The sequence below is a fragment of the Dendrobates tinctorius genome, unplaced genomic scaffold (genome assembly GCF_039654945.1).
Source record: "Dendrobates tinctorius isolate UK_male_01 unplaced genomic scaffold, ASM3965494v1 ptg000254l, whole genome shotgun sequence".
NCBI lineage: Eukaryota > Metazoa > Chordata > Amphibia > Anura > Dendrobatidae > Dendrobates > Dendrobates tinctorius.
This window is the reverse complement of record NW_027361921.1, coordinates 25,017,382-25,035,731: the sequence shown is the minus strand read 5'-3', so window position 1 is coordinate 25,035,731 and position 18,350 is coordinate 25,017,382. Positions and strand designations below refer to the sequence as shown.

General features: G+C 46.1%; 1 pseudogene; it reads left to right on the top strand.

Moving 5' to 3' along the window:
* The window catches only part of LOC141067759 (carboxypeptidase O-like), a 1,273,696-nt pseudogene extending 1,255,757 nt beyond the window's left edge, over nt 1–17,939 (top strand).
* The last annotated feature ends 411 nt before the right edge of the window (nt 17,940–18,350 follow it).

Below are 18,350 nucleotides of genomic sequence, written 5' to 3'. Positions count from 1 at the left end.
GCACTTAACCCTCCACCCTCCACCCAGTGAGAAGTCACCACCAAAGCTCCCACACAAATAATGACAGACAGGGAGAACTTAAACTGCACTGCGCCGCACACACACAGGAATAAACAGTAATGTGAACAGGGCACAGCTAAACACAAATATGGGAAGGAGAAAGGATAACGACGGATCATACGACACCAGATATGAATCTCTCTCTCTTGAACACCTCCACTCCAGACCGGAACCACTTGGTATGAAACACAAGCTATAATCGGCGACGCCCATAGGCCAGCATGACTATTTAAAGACCGTGGGCGTGACTAACCATCCAACCTGGTCTCCAGCAGGATTAACCCCCGAGAGCCTGAAGATCAGGCCGGCGCCACTGAGGCTATAGTGGCTGGAGGTGGAACTACCTCTGCCTGCCGGATGCTGTGGTGTGAACAGCGTCCGACATGACAGTATCATTAGTTCATGGCCAAATATTTGAAAACCCAAGGCCAGAAGAAAGCCACTTTCAGCCACGCGATATACCGGCTCAACAGGTGAAGGCTGATGATTATGAAATACAGTTGCCATCTGGCCAGCCAACAATATCAATACGGAAGGAGGATGACATGGATGACAAGGTGGTCGATGATGATTCCACTGATCCGACCTGGACTGTTAGTACGCATAGCCAGCACCACAGCACAGAGGAAGAAGGTGGATATGTAGCACCAACAAAGGAATCAAGGGATATTGGTTTGAGCAGAGTTCAAAGTGTGTCAACTGTTGCCAAGAGCAATCCCTCTGTGCCCCAAGTCAAGGCAAGGGGGCGTTCATCTTCTGTAATTTTTTTTCGGATAGTCCTTCCTGAACCAAACATGGCATCTGCCATACGAAGCTGAGCAGAGGCCAGGGCAAAGGCAGCCAGAGCACCAGTATGCGGAAACACATGACAGCCAAGCACCCTAGTTGGTGGGTGGAACAGTATCAAATCAGTGTCTGCGGGTCAAACAACTGCCATGTCGCCTGTGATCTTTCCTTCCCAATCTGCTGGCCAGGAAGCAGGTACTCATACCTCCTGATCACAAGCTGCAGTTGCAGAGACACAGGACACAACAATCCCATTCACTTGTTTGTCCCAGCCAAGTGTCCAGTTGTCCATGACCCAGATCTGTGAAAGGAAGCAATACCAACCCACGCACCCACAAGCACAAATACTAAACGCACACATTGCCAAGTTGCTATCCATGGAGATTATGCCGTTTAGGCTTGTGGGGACACAGGCTTTCTGTGATCTCTTGGCTGTGGTTGCCCCATACTCTGTTCCCAGCCGGCACTATTTTTCCCGGTGTGCCATCACGACGTTACACCAGCACGTGTTAAACAATCTAAAGTGTGCTCTCATCAACACCGTAACCTGGAAGGTCCACCTAACAACAGACATGTGGACAAGTGGTTGTGGACAGGGACAATACATTTCTGTCATGGCACACTGCTGAACCTGGTGGAGGGTGGGACAAAGTCACCAACTGGAACATCACATATCCTACACATGCCACGGATAGTGTGCCCAATCTCAATCATGGTTTTTGCCTCATCATATACGTCCTGTCTCTCCTCCTTCTTGTCCTCCACCTCCTCATTCTATGCTGAATTACCCTCCACATCACTCCCAAATTGGGAGCTATGCAGCAGCACATCGGCAAAGCGGCAACATGCTCTGCTGAAGCTGATCTGTTTAGGTCAAACACCACACACTGCAGCAGAGCTGTGGCAAGGGATAAAACAACAGACCGATCAGTGGCTCTTCCCACTGCAACTCGAACCCGATCTGGTTGTCTGCGATAATGGGCGTAACCTCATGGCAGCTTTAAAGCTCGGGAAGCTGGTACACGTGCCTTGCATGGCTCACGTGCTGAACCTAGTAGCTCAGAAATTTATCAAGACATACCATGACTTGCCGTACCTACTTGAGAAGGTGCGCTGTATTTGCACCCATTTCCGCCATTCCTCTACCCCTGTTGCCGAACTTGTAGCGCTTCAAAAGTAATTTAATTTGCCAATTCACTGACTCATTTGCGACCTGCCAACACGGTGGAACTCAACATATATGTTGGCAAGGATTAGTGAGCAGCAGAGGGCACTTGCTGAATACCAGATTAAACATGCCCGACAGACTGCGACTCAGCCAAGACACATAACAACAGTCGAGTGAGTGTGGATCCCTGACATTTGTGAGGTGCTTGATAGCTTTGAGTACTGCACCAACCTCGTGAGCGGTGATCAGGCTATTATCAGCGTTACCATACTGATGCTATGTACGTTGAAAGAATCACCGCATAATCTAAACATGGAATCTTTGAGTGCCTATCAGCTGGGTATGGTCCAAGATTTCACACTGGGTGATCCTACCCAGCCCAGCCAATATCATGAGGCAAGATTGGGTGATGAAGATGAGGAGGAAGACAAGGAGGGAGAGGACTTCTTTTTCTGTTGGACCACTGATGCTACAGAAGGGACTCTGTTATGATTGAGTCACCGTAGGAGGCAAAAACAGAAATGCTAGCTAGGTCCAGAAAACCAGAGCGGTTGGCAGCTATCGGATTGCAGACCCCTGATCCTATCCACAACAACTAACAGTAGCCGTGGGGGGTTCCTACGATGCCCTAGACCCCTCGATCACAGCCGGAGAATTAAATAGGCCTAAAGAAAGAAAGGGGAAATCTAAACTGCCCCAGAGCAGACCCCAAAGCAATAGGCAGCCCCCAACATATAATGACGGTGAAGCAAGATGAAAACACTAACACAGACAGAAAGATAGACTGAGCAAAGACGGGGCCCAAGCTAACTAGGTAGGAAAGGACAGGAAGGCTGCTGTCTGCAATCCGTGAAAAACCCTATAAAAATAAGAGCCAACAGACTGACAGTGAAAAAGGCCCTGAAGACACTAGGCTTCAAAAAAGCTATGTCAGTACTCAGGAATATTCTGAAGACAGATAAACAGGCAAAAGGAGATTCAGCTCACCCCAGCAGAGAATGGCAGAATCCAGAAAAGCAAGGAAAACAAAAAACAAAAAACAAATGCTAACAGGCAAAGCAGAAAACTTAGCTTTAGAGGAGCAGGAATCAGACTGGTGTCCTAGAAGTCCACAGAGAAATCACCCGCAGGGCAGAAGGGCGTCGGCAGCCTTATATCCAGTCCGTGACCCCACTCAGCCAGTCATCCTCATTAGGCTCAGGTGCCTGATAATCAGGCTCATTACCTTCCTTTACCAGAATAGGGAGTTCACCAGACCTCAGTGACGAAGGGGAAAATGAACTCACAACAGTACGTCCCCCTTGAGGAGGGGTCACCGAACCCTCAACCACGCCACTAGGGCGATCAGGGTGAGCCCGATGAAAGGCACGCACCAATCTTTTGGCATGAATATCAGAGGCAGAGACCCAGGAATTATCCTCCTGACCATAACCCTTCCACTTAACCAAATACTGGAGTCTCCGTCTAGCCAGACGGGAATCCAGTATTTTCTCTACCTCATATTCCATGTTACCTTCAACCAATACAGGGTCCGGAGGTGCCACCCCAGGAACAACTGGTTCAACAAACCTCTTCAACAAGGACTTATGGAACACATTATGGATTTTAAATGTGACAGGAAGAGCCAAACGAAAAGAGACCGGATTAATAATCTCCAAAATCTTGTAAGGTCCAATAAATATAGGCTTAAACTTAGGAGAAGCCACCTTCATAGCAATATTTTTTGATGATAACCACACCATATCACCAATCTTAAACTGGGGACCAATGGTCCTATGTCGATTGGAAAACCGCTGGGCCTTTTCCTGGGAGAGAGATAACTTATCCTACACTTTGTCCCTGATCTGGTGCATTCTCTCCACCACAGTGTCAACACCTGGGCAGGCAGAAGGCTCCACCTGCCCTGAAGAAAATCGAGGATGAAACCCAAAGTTACAAAAAAAAAGGTGACATCAAAGTGTCAGAACTAGCTCTATTATTTAAAGCAAATTCGGCCAAGGGCAAAAAAGAAACCCAATCATCCTGATCAGTGGAAATAAAACATCTCAAATACGACTTCAAGGTCTGGTTTGTTCTCTCTGTCTGCCCATTGGTCTGAGGGTGAAAAGCAGAGGAGAAGGACAATTGAATTCCCAGCTTGGAACAGAAAGTCCTCCAAAATCTAGACACAAACTGAACTCCTCTGTCAGATACAATGTTCTCAGGAATCCCGTGTAAGCGAACCACCTGTTGCAAAAACAGGGGCACCAACTCAGAGGAAGATGGCAACTTAGGGAGTGGTACAAGATGAACCATCTTAGAGAACCTATCACAAATCACCCAAATAACAGTCATTCTTTGAGAGACCGGCATATCAGAGATGAAATCCTTTGAAATATGGGTCCATGGCCTCCTGGGGACCAGCAAAGGCATCAACAACCCACTGGAGCGAGAACAAGATTTAGACCGGGAGCAAGTCCCACAGGACTGCACAAAATTCCTGACATCATGAGACAAGGTGGGCCACCAAAAAGAGCGACTCACCAGATCTCTAGTACCAAAAATACCTGGATGACCAGCCAATGCAGAGCAATGAACTTCAGACATCACTCTCTTCTTCCACTGATCAGGAACATACAACTTTCCACTGGGACAACGCTCAGGTTTGTCCTCCTGGAACTCTTGCAGAGCAAGTCTCAAATCGGGCGAGATGGCAGAAAGAACTACCCCTTCGCCTAAGATGGTAGCAGGCTTGGTCACCACAGGAGAATCAGCAAAGAAACTCCTAGAGAGGGCGTCTGCCTTGACATTCTTAGTTCCAGGAAGAAAAGAGACCATAAAATCAAAACGTGTAAAAAACAAGGCCCACCTAGCCTGTCTAGGGTTCAAGCGTTTAGCCGACTCTAGGTAAATCAAATTCTTGTGGTCAGTAAGGACCACAACTTGATGTTTAGCTCCCTCCAACCAATGTCTCCACTCCTCAAATGCCCATTTCATGGCCAACAGTTCCCGATTCCCCACATCATAGTTACGTTCAGATGGAGAGAACTTTCGGGAAAAGAAAGCACAGGGATTCATTTTAGATGTTACAAGATCCTTTTGGGACAAAACAGCTCCTGCACCAATCTCAGAAGCATCCACCTCTACCTGGAACGGGAGTGAGACATCAGGTTGCCGCAAAACCGGGGCGGAGGTAAATCTTCGCTTCAGCTCCTGAAAGGAAGCAACAGCCTCCGGACACCAATTCAACACATCAGCACCCTTCTTAGTCAGATCAGTCAATAGCTTGGCAATACTAGAAAATTTTGCTATAAATTTCCGATAAAAATTAGCAAAACCCAAAAACTTCTGGAGGGCCTTCAAAGAAGTGGGCTGAACCCAATCATAAATGGCTTGTACCTTGGCTGGCTCCATTTCAATAGTTGACGGAGACAAAATAAATCCCAAAAATGAAATCCTCTGTACTCCAAAAAGGCATTTCGATCCTTTGACATACAGGGAATTCTCCCTCAAGATCCGGAACTCAGTCTGAATATGTTCCACATGAGAATCCCAATCCTTGGAGAAGATCAAAATATCATCCAGATAGATAATCAAAAATTTATCGACAAAGTCTCGGAAAATGTCGTTCATGAAGCACTGGAAGACGGAAGGGGCATTAGTGAGCCCAAAAGGCATCACCAGGTACTCAAAATGTCCCTCCGGAGTATTAAACGCCGTCTTCCATTCATCCCCCTGCTTAATGCGGATAAGATTATACGCCCCCCTGAGGTCAAGCTTGGTAAACCAGCAAGCACATCTAACTCTAGAAAATAGATCCGAAATCAGGGGTAACGGATACTGATATTTAATAGTAATCTTATTGAGGGCACGATAATCAATACAAGGCCTTAAAGAACCATCCTTTTTGGCCACAAAAAAAAACCCGGCACCTAAGGGTGAAGAGGATGGCCTAATATGACCCTTCTCCAACGCCTCTTTAATATAGGACCGCATAGCCTCGTGCTCGGGTACAGATAAATTGAAGAGCCGACCCTTGGGAAATTTACACCCCGGGCTTAGTTGAATTGCACAGTCATAACTCCTATGAGGAGGCAAGGACGCAGACTCATTCTCACTAAATACGTCATAAAAGTCCGCCAAATAGTCAGGAACATCATGCGACTGAGGAGAGGTGGAAAAAACCAGAGCCTCACTAAAGGCACACCGACAACCCCAACTCACCACAGACACAGATTTCCAATCCAAAACTGGATTATGATTTTGCAACCAGGGAAACCCCAGAACAACGGCATCATGCAGACCATGCAACACCAAAAATCTGCAATTTTCTTGATGGTCTGGGGTGACCCGCATGACCACCTGGGTCCAAAACTGAGGTTTATTTTTAGCCAAAGGAGTAGCATCAATCCCCCTCAAAGGGATAGGCGTCTGCAGAGGTGTCATCGGAAATCCACAACGTTTAGCACAATCCAAGTCCATTAGGTTTAGCGCTGCTCCCGAATCCACAAAAGCCTTGGCGGAAAATGTGGACAGGGAGCAGATCAGAGTAATTGCCAGAAGAAACTTAGGTTGAACACGACCAACAGAAAACGTGTGTGCAAAGCGTTTCTCTCGTTTAGGACAAACAGAAATAATATGCGAGGCATCTCCACAGAAAAAACACAGCTTATTACGCCTTCTGAACTCCTGACGTTGCGCCTTAGACAAAACTCTATCACATTGCATAGGTTCAGACGTCTGTTCAACCGGTGGCGACACCTCTCGTGCAATCCTGCGTTCACGTAAACGCCGGTCAACCTGAATGGCTAATGACATAGAATCGTCCAGACCAGAGGGAACAGGAAATCCCACCATAGTATCTTTTACGGCTTCTGACAAACCCTTCCGAAAGAGAGCAGCCAAGGCATTATCATTCCAGGTAGTAAGGACCGCCCACTTTCGGAACTTTTGACAGTATAACTCTGCAGAATCTCGACCCTGGTTCAATGCCAACAGGGTCTTTTCAGCCTGATCAATAGCATTAGGTTCATCATACAACAACCCCAAAGCTTGAAAGAATGCGTTCACATTAGTCAGAATAGGATCATCTGGTTTCAAAGAAAACGCCCAATCCTGGGGATCGCCACGCAGCAAAGAGATGACAATTTTAACCTGCTGCGCGGAGCTCCCTGACGAGTTAGGCTTCAAGGCAAAAAATAATTTACAATTATTTTTGAAACTCAAAAATTTAGATCGATCCCCAAAAAATACATCAGGTGTAGGGATCTTTGGTTCAACAACATGCGAACGAGCAAGGTAGTTGGATTTCCCCGCACTTCCGCAGCGAGCTGCTCCACACAATCAGACAATTGCTTTATCTCCATTGAGAGAAAAAAAAATTCCCCCTACGGCCTCAGATATATAGAGGAAAGAATATACACACACCTTTTTTTTTTCTTTTTTTTTTTTTAAACACAATTCTTTCCTGCTATTAAGTACCCTAGGATCTGCGGTATGGCGGGTGATTCTGTTATGATTGAGTCACCGTAGGAGGCAAAAACAGAAATGCTAGCTAGGTCCAGAAAACCAGAGAGGTTGGCAGCTATCGGATTGCAGACCCCTGATCCTATCCACAACAACTAACAGTAGCCGTGGGGGGTTCCTACGATGCCCTAGACCCCTCGATCACAGCCGGAGAATTAAATAGGCCTAAAGAAAGAAAGGGGAAATCTAAACTGCCCCAGAGCAGACCCCAAAGCAATAGGCAGCCCCTAACATATAATGACGGTGAAGCAAGATGAAAACACTAACACAGACAGAAAGATAGACTGAGCAAAGATGGGGCCCAAGCTAACTAGATAGGAAAGGACAGGAAGGCTGCTGTCTGCAATCCGTGAAAAACCCTATAAAAATAAGAGCCAACAGACTGACAGTGAAAAAGGCCCTGAAGACACTAGGCTTCAAAAAAGCTATGTCAGTACTCAGGAATATTCTGAAGACAGATAAACAGGCAAAAGGAGATTCAGCTCACCCCAGCAGAGAATGGCAGAATCCAGAAAAGCAAGGAAAACAAAAAACAAAAAACAAATGCTAACAGGCAAAGCAGAAAACTTAGCTTTAGAGGAGCAGGAATCAGACTGGTGTCCTAGAAGTCCACAGAGAAATCACCCGCAGGGCAGAAGGGCGTCGGCAGCCTTATATCCAGTCCGTGACTCCACTCAGCCAGTCATCCTCATTAGGCTCAGGTGCCTGATAATCAGGCTCATTACCTTCCTTTACCAGAATAGGGAGTTCACCAGACCTCAGTGACGAAGGGGAAAATGAACTCACAACAGGACTCCCAACCCCAGCTTCATGTCTGTCCAGCATGGGTGGGCTGGAGAGGAGGAGGTGGAGGAGAAGAGTCAGTTTGAGGAGAGGATGGGTATTGTTCCTCCTTCTGGGGCCACAGAAAATTTACCTTTTTGCAGCTTGACACACATGGCACAGTTCATTTCTAACTGTACATCCCAAGACCTCACGTGATCCACATTTTCATCAGCAACCTATTGGGTTGGCCACCTTTCTAGAAGCACCATACAAGGACAAATTTCCTTTGCTACTGCTGCAGTCACCAAGGGGTTTCATATTTAGATCCTTCAAGAGGGCCGTTGTCGATCATTTGATGACAACATCACACTCAAGACACCGCTGATAGCAGAGGTACCAGCTCTTTGCAACAGCATGCATTAATGGGGAGAGACATGCCCAGCAGTTCCAAAAGAGGTGGGGGGAAAATGTACGCAAACTGGGCCATCTCTATATATAAAACTGAATGTATGTATGTATGTGTGTGTATCACCAACCAATCACGAAGCATCTTTCATTTCACCAGAGCTGTTCAAAAGAAGCTGAGCTGTTATTGGTTGCTATGAGCAACAGTTTTCCTTGCAACCAATCACTAAGCATCTCTCATTTAACCAGAGCTGGTTAAAAGAAGCTAAGCTGTGATTGGTTGCTATGAGCAAGTTTTCCCACTTGACAACACCTCAGCAGACACTGACATGGTGGGAGAAATCTAGCATCCCTGGGAACATAAGCTCCCAGCCATTGTCTGCCCCCCAGAAAGGAGCAGTGAGTACATGACAGAAATGAATCCCCCCTCCCTGTCCATATCCCCATCACACATCCTCCATCTCATAGTCACATCTTCCCTCTTAAAGGGATCATTGATATGGAAGTCAGAGTAAATCCATCCAGTGCTTTTGTTTTGACCCCAGGCCTCTCTTAAAGGGATCCCCGGTATGGAAGTTAGGACCTTTCCACTCAGCTCTGTGGTTCTGACCCCAGGGTCTCTTAAAGGGATCATTGGTATGGAAGTTAGGGCAAATCCACTCTGAGCTTTGGTACTGACCCCAGGCCTTTCTTAAAGGGATCTCCGGTATGGAAGTCAGGGCAAATTCATCCAGCACTTTGGTTCCGACCCCAGGCCTCTCTTAAAGGGATCCCCGGTATGGAAGTCATTGCAATTGCCTTCAAATGCTCTGGTACTGACCCCAGGCTCTCTTAAAGAGATCTCCTGTATGGAAGTTAGGGCAAATCCCTCAGCACTCTGATTCTGACCCCAGGATTCTATTAAAGGCATCATTGGTATGCAAGTCAGGGCAAATCCACTCAGTGCTCTGGTTCTGATCCCAGGCTCTCTTAAAGGGATCCCCGGTATGGAAGTTAGGGCAAATGCACTCAGCACTCTTGTTCTGACCCAAGGCCCCTCTTAAAGAGATCCCCGGTTTGGAAGTGAGGACAAACCCACTCTGCACTTTGGTACTGACCCCAGGCCTCTCTTAAAGGGATCTCCAGTATTGAAGTTAGGGTAAATCCCTCAGCGCTTTGATTCTCACTCCAGGCTTCTATTAAAGGGATCATTGGTATGCAAGTCAGGGCAAATCCACTCAGCGCTCTGGTTCTGATCCCAGGCTCTCTTAAAGGGATCCCCGGTATGGAAGTTAGGGTAAATCCCTCAGCGCTCTGATTCTCACCCCAGGCTTCTATTAAAGGAATCATTTGTATGGAAGTCAGGGCAAATCCACTCAGCGCTCTGGTTCTGATGCCAGGCCTCTCTTAAAAGGATCCCCGGTATGGACGTTAGGACCGTTCCACTTAGTGCCCTGGTTCTGACCCCAGGCTGACAGGATTATATGGGATATTAGGGGGAGTAGTCCAGTGGCTCTGGCTGACGGGATGATGTGGGATATTAGGGGGAGTAGTCCGGTGGCTCTGGCTGACGGGATGATGTGGGATATTAGGGGGAGTAGTCCCGTGGCTCTGACTGATGGGATGATGTGGGATATTAGGGGTAGTAGTCCGGCGGCTGTGACGGGATGATGTGGGATATTAGTGGTAGTTGTCCATTGGCTCTGGCTGATGGGATGATGTGGGATATTAGGGTTAGCAAGCAAAAAATCAATATTCCTCAAATTAGTTATCCAGTGGCTTCTAAAGAAAAACTAATTCTTAAAAAATCCTTTATTGTCAAATCTTTAAAAAAATGAGAAAAAATCTCAAAAAGGCACAAAAAACTGATCAATATTTTAAAAAATCCAGCTTAAATCCATGATATGATACCACGTCAGGCAGGTGTATATGCCCTAATTTGACCCTATAGGGCCCTATAATTCTTCCCTGCCTGACAGCAGAGGTTGGCACCCTCTTGGAACGCAAATGGCGCCCCCGCTCCACGGCGGCTGTCCCTACTCACCCTATTAAGTTCTGTATCTATAATATACCAGATTGCGTAACAGACAAATGGCTGAGTTCAATAAACCATACTCAGAAAACTCATGCCAAAAACCACCAATAGGAAGCCAAAAAAGCAAAAAAAGGGGTGAAATACAGTAGCTGGAATAATCATTATTTTATGGGAACATAGTGCGTAGGGAGACAAATTACACTATACTATCAGTCCCTAACTGTGGATAGCCCTACCTAGCAGCGGAGATATTTCACCCTAAGTTGTTCTGGTGCCCCCGCTCCATGTGGACTATCCCTTACTGACCTTCCATAATATTGAAGAATTCTATATGGGTACATATAGGGCCAAAAAAGCAATATTGAAAATTGCTGTCACAAAAATCCCCCCAAATAAATCAAAAATACGTCAAACAGAATCCCCTTAATGAGGGGTGGGTTAATAACATATGCCAATAGCGACCAATGATATCTATGGGAGATCAACCTTAACCTTTTAGATACTGGTTTCAACTAGCAACAACATTATTCTCCCATGAAAAGGAAACCATTAGCAATATAACCCATACCATTCATGTTCAATAGAATTGCACTATGCCCAAAAACAAAAACCAACAAAAAGTCATATTGATGTAACGTAGCTCATCACTGATAAAGTGTCGCCTCAACGCGTTTCACTCCTAAGCACGGAGTTCATCAGGAGGCCCATGATGCCAATAAATGCTCCCACAGAGGATCCGATGTTGCGCCTGGTTGCAGGTGTCAATCAGAGTGTAGTGACTATTACCAATTTATAGTTACCTCGCCGCTTACTACAAATGATAGAGTATAAGGTCATAATATTATCACCTCCTACATGTCTCCCCTTTCAGTAGTATGCCTGCGCTGGATAGCTTAAATCCTAGAGGTATCTTATTCATGTTTCACTTCCCGTCAGGCAAACCCCCAGAGCTCTATTGCGCCTGCGCTCCTCAATCCAGCGCGTCCCCCATCTACCACTGCGCTTGTCCAGACTCTCCCAATACATCCCCATGGAGTCCATCCATCATGAGCGTCCGGTATCCTCCCATCTGACATATCACGCATGCCCAGTTTCTCAGTCAGGAGATGCGCATGTCCAGACCAAACTAGATGATCGGCCTATCGCGTCGATCCCCCTGGCGTCCTATGGACACTCCTCCAGAGTGCGGCGCGTACCCGGATTCGGCCGGGGGAGCTACCTCACTCTCTCGATAGCAATCCTGGGTGCGCGCTCCCATGTTATAGCGCGCCCGCTCAGATTCTCAATCCATGGACGAGCGCACCATATCTTATTACCAGGATAGCAACCCTGGTCCTCCTTCGTCCTCCGGGCACTCGCAGCCGTCCGGACACACGCGTATTATGCAGCCCCATCCCTATGTAGAGTATTAACCCTGTTAAAGTGAATATCATAAGTCCGCTGTCTCGGTATGCATTATTAACACGTGATGTTGTTAACCCACTGCAGCAGTCAAAGACCTAACTGAAATATACTCCACCTGAAGGGGCACATAGATGTACAGAAATACACTCCACATAGAGGTGCGCATAGATGTAAGGATAAATAAATTGAGGTAACCAAACCCTTCAGATTAACCCATACCACACCTTTCAGTGTAGAACCATGTATGAAATAATTTGATCTACCCCCTAAATAACCCTATGACTCTTAGTAGATACATATAAAAGTCTAATTACTCCCCAAGGTATGATATAAAATAACAATGGGTTCCCACACTCATGATTCCCCTTAGTCTTATGATAACCTGATATAACAAAACTCATCATAGGGATCAATAATGTCAATATGACCACCACATTTCCACAAATCATCTCCTAGATCTATGGTTTCCAAGGTTTTCCTGAATTATTAACAATGAGGACAATTGATATCTCATATCTCTCATATTGGGTTCTCTTCAAATAAAGCAACCATACGTGAGTCGATCATTAAGGCCCCTCGGAGCCACGGATTCCATTTTGAAGATCCATCGTGCCTCTTTTTGCAAAATCAAAAAACCATACCCACAGAGCGAACAATTCCCGCATCTAAATGTACCACAGACCTTTCTGTCCAGCCACGTACCCTCCTGTCTAGCTCTCTTATAGTGGCTGTGTACGAGACTATCTCTGATAGAGCAGCCCTTACAAAAAGTGACCTCTGGTCAGTGTCCGCCTGCAGAATGCTCCAATGTTTGTTGAGAATTCTAAATACGTGGTCCATTTGGTTATCATAGGTCCCTATCACTCTCACCGTATTGTTATTCTCAACTACAGTGTTGGGTTGCAATAATGTGTGTCTCTCCCTACCCAAAGCATTTCTAAAGGCGGGCTCCAAAACATGATCAGGGTATCCCCGTTCCCTAAACCTATCTCTCATTTCATAGGCCTGTACTCTAAAGGCCTCTGAATTCGAGCAGTTCCTTCTGGTTCTAAGATACTGACCTCGAGAGATACCCCTCTTGAGCGGGACAGGATGACAGCTGTCCCATCTCAAGAGAGAATTCGTAGCAGTAGGCTTCCGATAGACACTTGTCACCAAGGCACCCTGGGAATCTTTTGCAATTTTTACATCAAGAAAGGCCAACTTCTTTCACAAAGGGGCAGAGGGATAGGTCAATTCTATAGAAGCAGATGGCGGAATCAGAGAGGGAATGCAAGAGGTCAATATGGGGGCAGAGGACGAGGCTACAACCAAGCAGGCCCCAATATGGAGGAACAAGCCTCGGGATCTCTAAGTGTGGTACCTTCCTCCTCTGCAGGGAATTGTTCGTTCTGTGGGTATGTGACATCAGGAAAAAACTTTACAAGTGCATCAAATGGCAAAAGGTTTTTTGCCAGGGATTTTGCGAACTGTAAAAGTGTTGGAGTGGTATATATGGCGACCTGCTCTTGTCCAAAAAATTACATCGGTAAAACCAAAAGAGAATTTAGGAGGAGGATAAGCGAACACCTGGGAGATACAAGAAACAAGAGAGATACCCCTGTGGCACGCCATATATGGGAAGAACATGGGGGCAATGGAGATGTCCTCTCCTTTTGTGCTTTGGAAGTGGTGAAACCAAGTAATAGGCAGGGTGACTGGGATAGATTGATTTTGCAAAAAGAGGCACAATGGATCTTCAAAATGGAATCCGTGGCTCCGAGGGGCCTTATTGATTGACTCACGTATGGTTGCTTTATTTGAAGAGAACCCAATATGAGAGATATGAGATATCAATTGTCCTCATTGTTAATAATACACGAAAACCTTGGAAACCATAAATCTAGGAGATGATTTGTGGAAATGTGGTGGTCATATTGACATTATTGACCCCTATGATGAGTTTTGTTATATCAGGTTATCATAAGACTAAGGGGAATCATGAGTGTGGGAACCCGCTGTTATTTTATATCATACCTTGGGGAGTAATGAGACTTTTATATGTATCTACTAAGACTCATAGGGTTATTTAGGGGTAGATCAAATTATTTCATACATGGTTCTACACTGAAAGGTGTGGTATGGGTTAATCTGAAGGGTTTGGTTACCTCAATTTATTTATCCTTACATCTATGCCCACCTCTATGTGGAGTGTATTTCAGTACTTCTATGTGCCCCTTCAGGTGGAGTATATTCCAGTAAGGTCTTTGACTGCTGCAGTGGGTTAACAACATCACATGTTAATAATGCGTACCGAGTCAGCGGACTTATTATATTCACTTTAACAGGGTTAATACTCTACATAGGGATGGGGCTGCATAATACGCGTGTGTCCGGACGGCTGCGAGTGCCCGGAGGACGAAGGAGGACCAGGGTGGCTATCCTGGTAATAAGATATGGGGCGCTCGTCCATGGATTGAGAATCCGGGTAGGCGCGCTATGACATGGGAGCGCTCAATTAGGGACCGATAGTATAGTGTAATTTGTCTCCCTACGCACTATGTTCCTATAAAATAATGATTATTCCAGCTACTGTATTTCACCCCTTTTCTGGCATCCTATTGGTGGTTTTTGGCATGAGTTTTCTGAGTATAGTTTATTGAACTCAGCCATTTGTCTGTTCCGCAATCTGGTATATTCTAGATACAGAACTTAATAGGGTGAGTAGGGACAGCCGCCGTGGAGCAGGGGCGCCATTTGTGTTCCAAGAGGGTGCTAACCTCGGCTGTCAGGCAGGGAAGAATTATAGGGCCCTATAGGGTCAAATTAGGGTATATACCCCTGCCTGACGTGGTATCATATCATGGACTTAAGCTGGATTTATTTAAATATTGATCAGTTTTTTGTGCCTTTTTGAGATTTTTTCTCATTTTTTTAAAGATTTGACAATAAAGGATTTTTTAGGGATAGTTGTCCGGCGGCTGTGACAGGATGATGTGGGATATTAGTAGTAGCAGTCCAGTGGCTCTGGCTGATGAGACGATGTGGGATATTAGTGGTAGTAGTCCGGTTGCTCTGGCTGATGGGATGATGTGGGATTTTATAGTGAATGTGTCTATGCGGAGTGAGCGGGACTCTACATTCATCTTTATTTATATATATATATATATATATAGATATAATTATAATTTGTGCATCAATGCACAGATTGTTTTTGATCTTCCAACCTGAATTTACAGCCTAATAGGCATGTATGAAGCTGTAAGTTTCAGACATAATACCAAAGGTCTATCCATTAAAGTCTACATAAGTACCATGAAATATAGCCATCTGAACCTGATCTAATATAGGACTGGACAAGTTCTCTGGAACAACAGATTTTTTTAAACCAACTTTCAAAGGAAAATAATATGGAACATAATTCAGAATTATAGAAGAACTAGAAATAGGCCCGATTCTATTGCATCGGGAGTGCGGTGAAATGAACATCTGTGTATCCTTAGTGGCGGGGGATTCAAATCCTGTGCGGAACTGCTCATTGGCTTAGCCGACGGGGCAGGGGATTTGAATCCCGCGCTGCTCATTGGCTCAGCCGGCGGTAGCTCAGCCAATAAGCGGTGCTGCGCGGCTATTAGCGGCGCGGGATTTCAATCCCCCGCCAAAGCCGAGCGGCACCGCTCATTGGCTGAGCATTCCTGGTATGCATGGTCCTCTCACCCCCCAATCCTGGTATACATAGTCCCCTCACCCCCCTTTCCTGGTATGCACAATCCTGGTATGCATGGTCCTTTCACCCCCCAATCCTGGTATGCATGGTCCTCTCTCCCCCCAATCCTGGTATACATAGTCCCCCTCACCCCCCTTTCCTGGTATGCATGATACCCCTCACCCCCCAATCCTGGTATGCATGGTCCTCTCACCCCCCAATCCTGGTATGCATGGTCCTCTCACCCCCCTATCCTGGTATGCATGGTCCACTCACCCCCTATCCTAGTATACATGGTCCCCTCACCCCCCATCCTGGTATACATGGGACCATCACCCTCCTATCCTTGTATGTATGGTCCCCTCACCCCCCTATCCTGGTATGCATGGTCCTCTCACCACCCTTTCCTGGCATGTATGGTCCCCCCACCCCCCAATCCTGGTTTGCATGGTCCTCTCACCCCCCAATCCTGGTATACATGATCCTCTCACCCCCCTATCCTGGTATGCATGGCCCCCCTCACCCCCCAATCCTGGTATGTATGTTCCTCTCACCCCCCTTTCCTGGTATACATAGTCATGTCACCCCCTTTCCTGGTATGCATGGTCTTCTCACCCCCCAATCCTGGTATGCATGGTCCTCCTCACCTCCCTTTCCTAGTATGCATGGTCCCCTCACCCACTATCCTGGTATGCATGGTCCTTTCACCCCCCAATCCTGGTATGCATGGTCCCCTCACCCCCCAATCCTGGTATGCATCGTCCCCTCACCCCACAATTCTGGTAAGCATGGTCCTCTCATCCCCCAATTCTGGTATGCATGGTCCTCTTACCCCCCCAATCCTGGTATGCATGGTTCTCTCACCCCCCCAATCCTGGTATGCATGCTACCCCTCACCCACCAGTCCTGGTATGCATGGTCCTCTCACCCATCAATCCTGGTATGCATGGCCCTCACTCCCCTATCTTGATATGCATGGTCCTCTCACCCCCCTTCCCTGGTGTGCATGGTCCCCTCACCCCCCTATCATGGTATGCATGGTCCTCTCACCCCCCAATCCTGGTATACATGGTCCCCCTCAACCCCCTTTACTGGTATGCATGGTTCCCTCACCCCCCTTTCCTGGTATGCATGCTACCTCTCACCCCCCCTATCCTGGTATGCATGGTCCCCTTCATCCCTATTAAACTGCACACATACAAAAAAACCATTTATACTCACCCTTCTTTCCTGTGTCCCGTTCTGTCGGAGGCAGGGGGAGGAGTGTGGCGCCGGAGTACGCACATGCCCATACCGCGCTGTCCGGCGCCATATTGCTGAAGACACACTGCAAATGTGTCTTCAGTAAAATAGCGCATGATAGCGCTATGTGCATGCGCGATTCTCACGCGCACTCCTGCCCTGGTCTCCGGAAGAAGAGAAGCGCCACGGCAATGCTCCTCCTGATGAGGTAAGTATGTAAGCATGGTGCCGGAGATCACGGTATGCAGTGTCTACGCGTACCGCCATCTCCGGCACCATACTCGTTCAAATCAATGAGCAGTGCCGCACGGCGTGGCGAGCAATATGAATCCCGGCAGCCATATCGGAATACCCATAACATGGGTGTTCCAATATGGCGGTGCCGTTTTTGTCACAGCTTCCAACCGCGGTGGATTGTGGGATAGCAACACAATCGCCGGAAGCTGTGACAGAGCCGACTGGCAATTATATATTAGATATGTAAAGATAAGTTTCTTATTTAGTTTATTAAAAATATATTGCAGGTGACAATATGCAGACTATATTTTGTGATCACATTGCAATTAACATTCTGTCGCCCTTTACATTGTAGATTATTTCGATTCTGGCTCATCCGGTGACTGGGCAACTGACATTGGAATAAAGTTTTCATATACCTTTGAGTTAAGAGACAATGGTACTTATGGATTTGTACTTCCAGAGGATCAGATAAAGCCCACTTGTGAGGAGACAACAACGGCCATAATGTCAATGGTAGAATACGTCCATGAGAACTACCTTGAAAACAGTGCTGTGGTTATCGCATCAGTGTGGATCAATACATTCTTGGCAGTGGCCACAAGCATGTACTCTGCACTAAAGCATTAATTATATCAAAAATTATTTAAGCTTATTCAATAGTCTAATGTGTAAAAAATAATCTAATTTGGTACTGTTTATAAAATTAAATTACAGTAAATTTGCAATAAAAAATGTTTAATTTCAAAATTGTTTTATTGAAATTTATAACTTTAGAAAACAGTATACTTAGAAACATATTCCCTCGCAGGGGAATTTTTAACTTATCATGTCAAACATATAACCTATAGAGGGAAAGACAAGGCAATTACAACAAGAGGATAAAACAGTAGGGAAAGGGAACATTAAATCCACAGTGTACATTATAGTAACTTTAGTATTTTTTGATAGCCTAGTTTTAATGGTTGTTTCATTCCGATTTCATTTACACCATGAACCAAGGACAAGCATATAATGATTATATACTGTAGTTCGAAGTCTAGATCCAACTCCCCATCTCCACAGTCCAGAGGTATTAC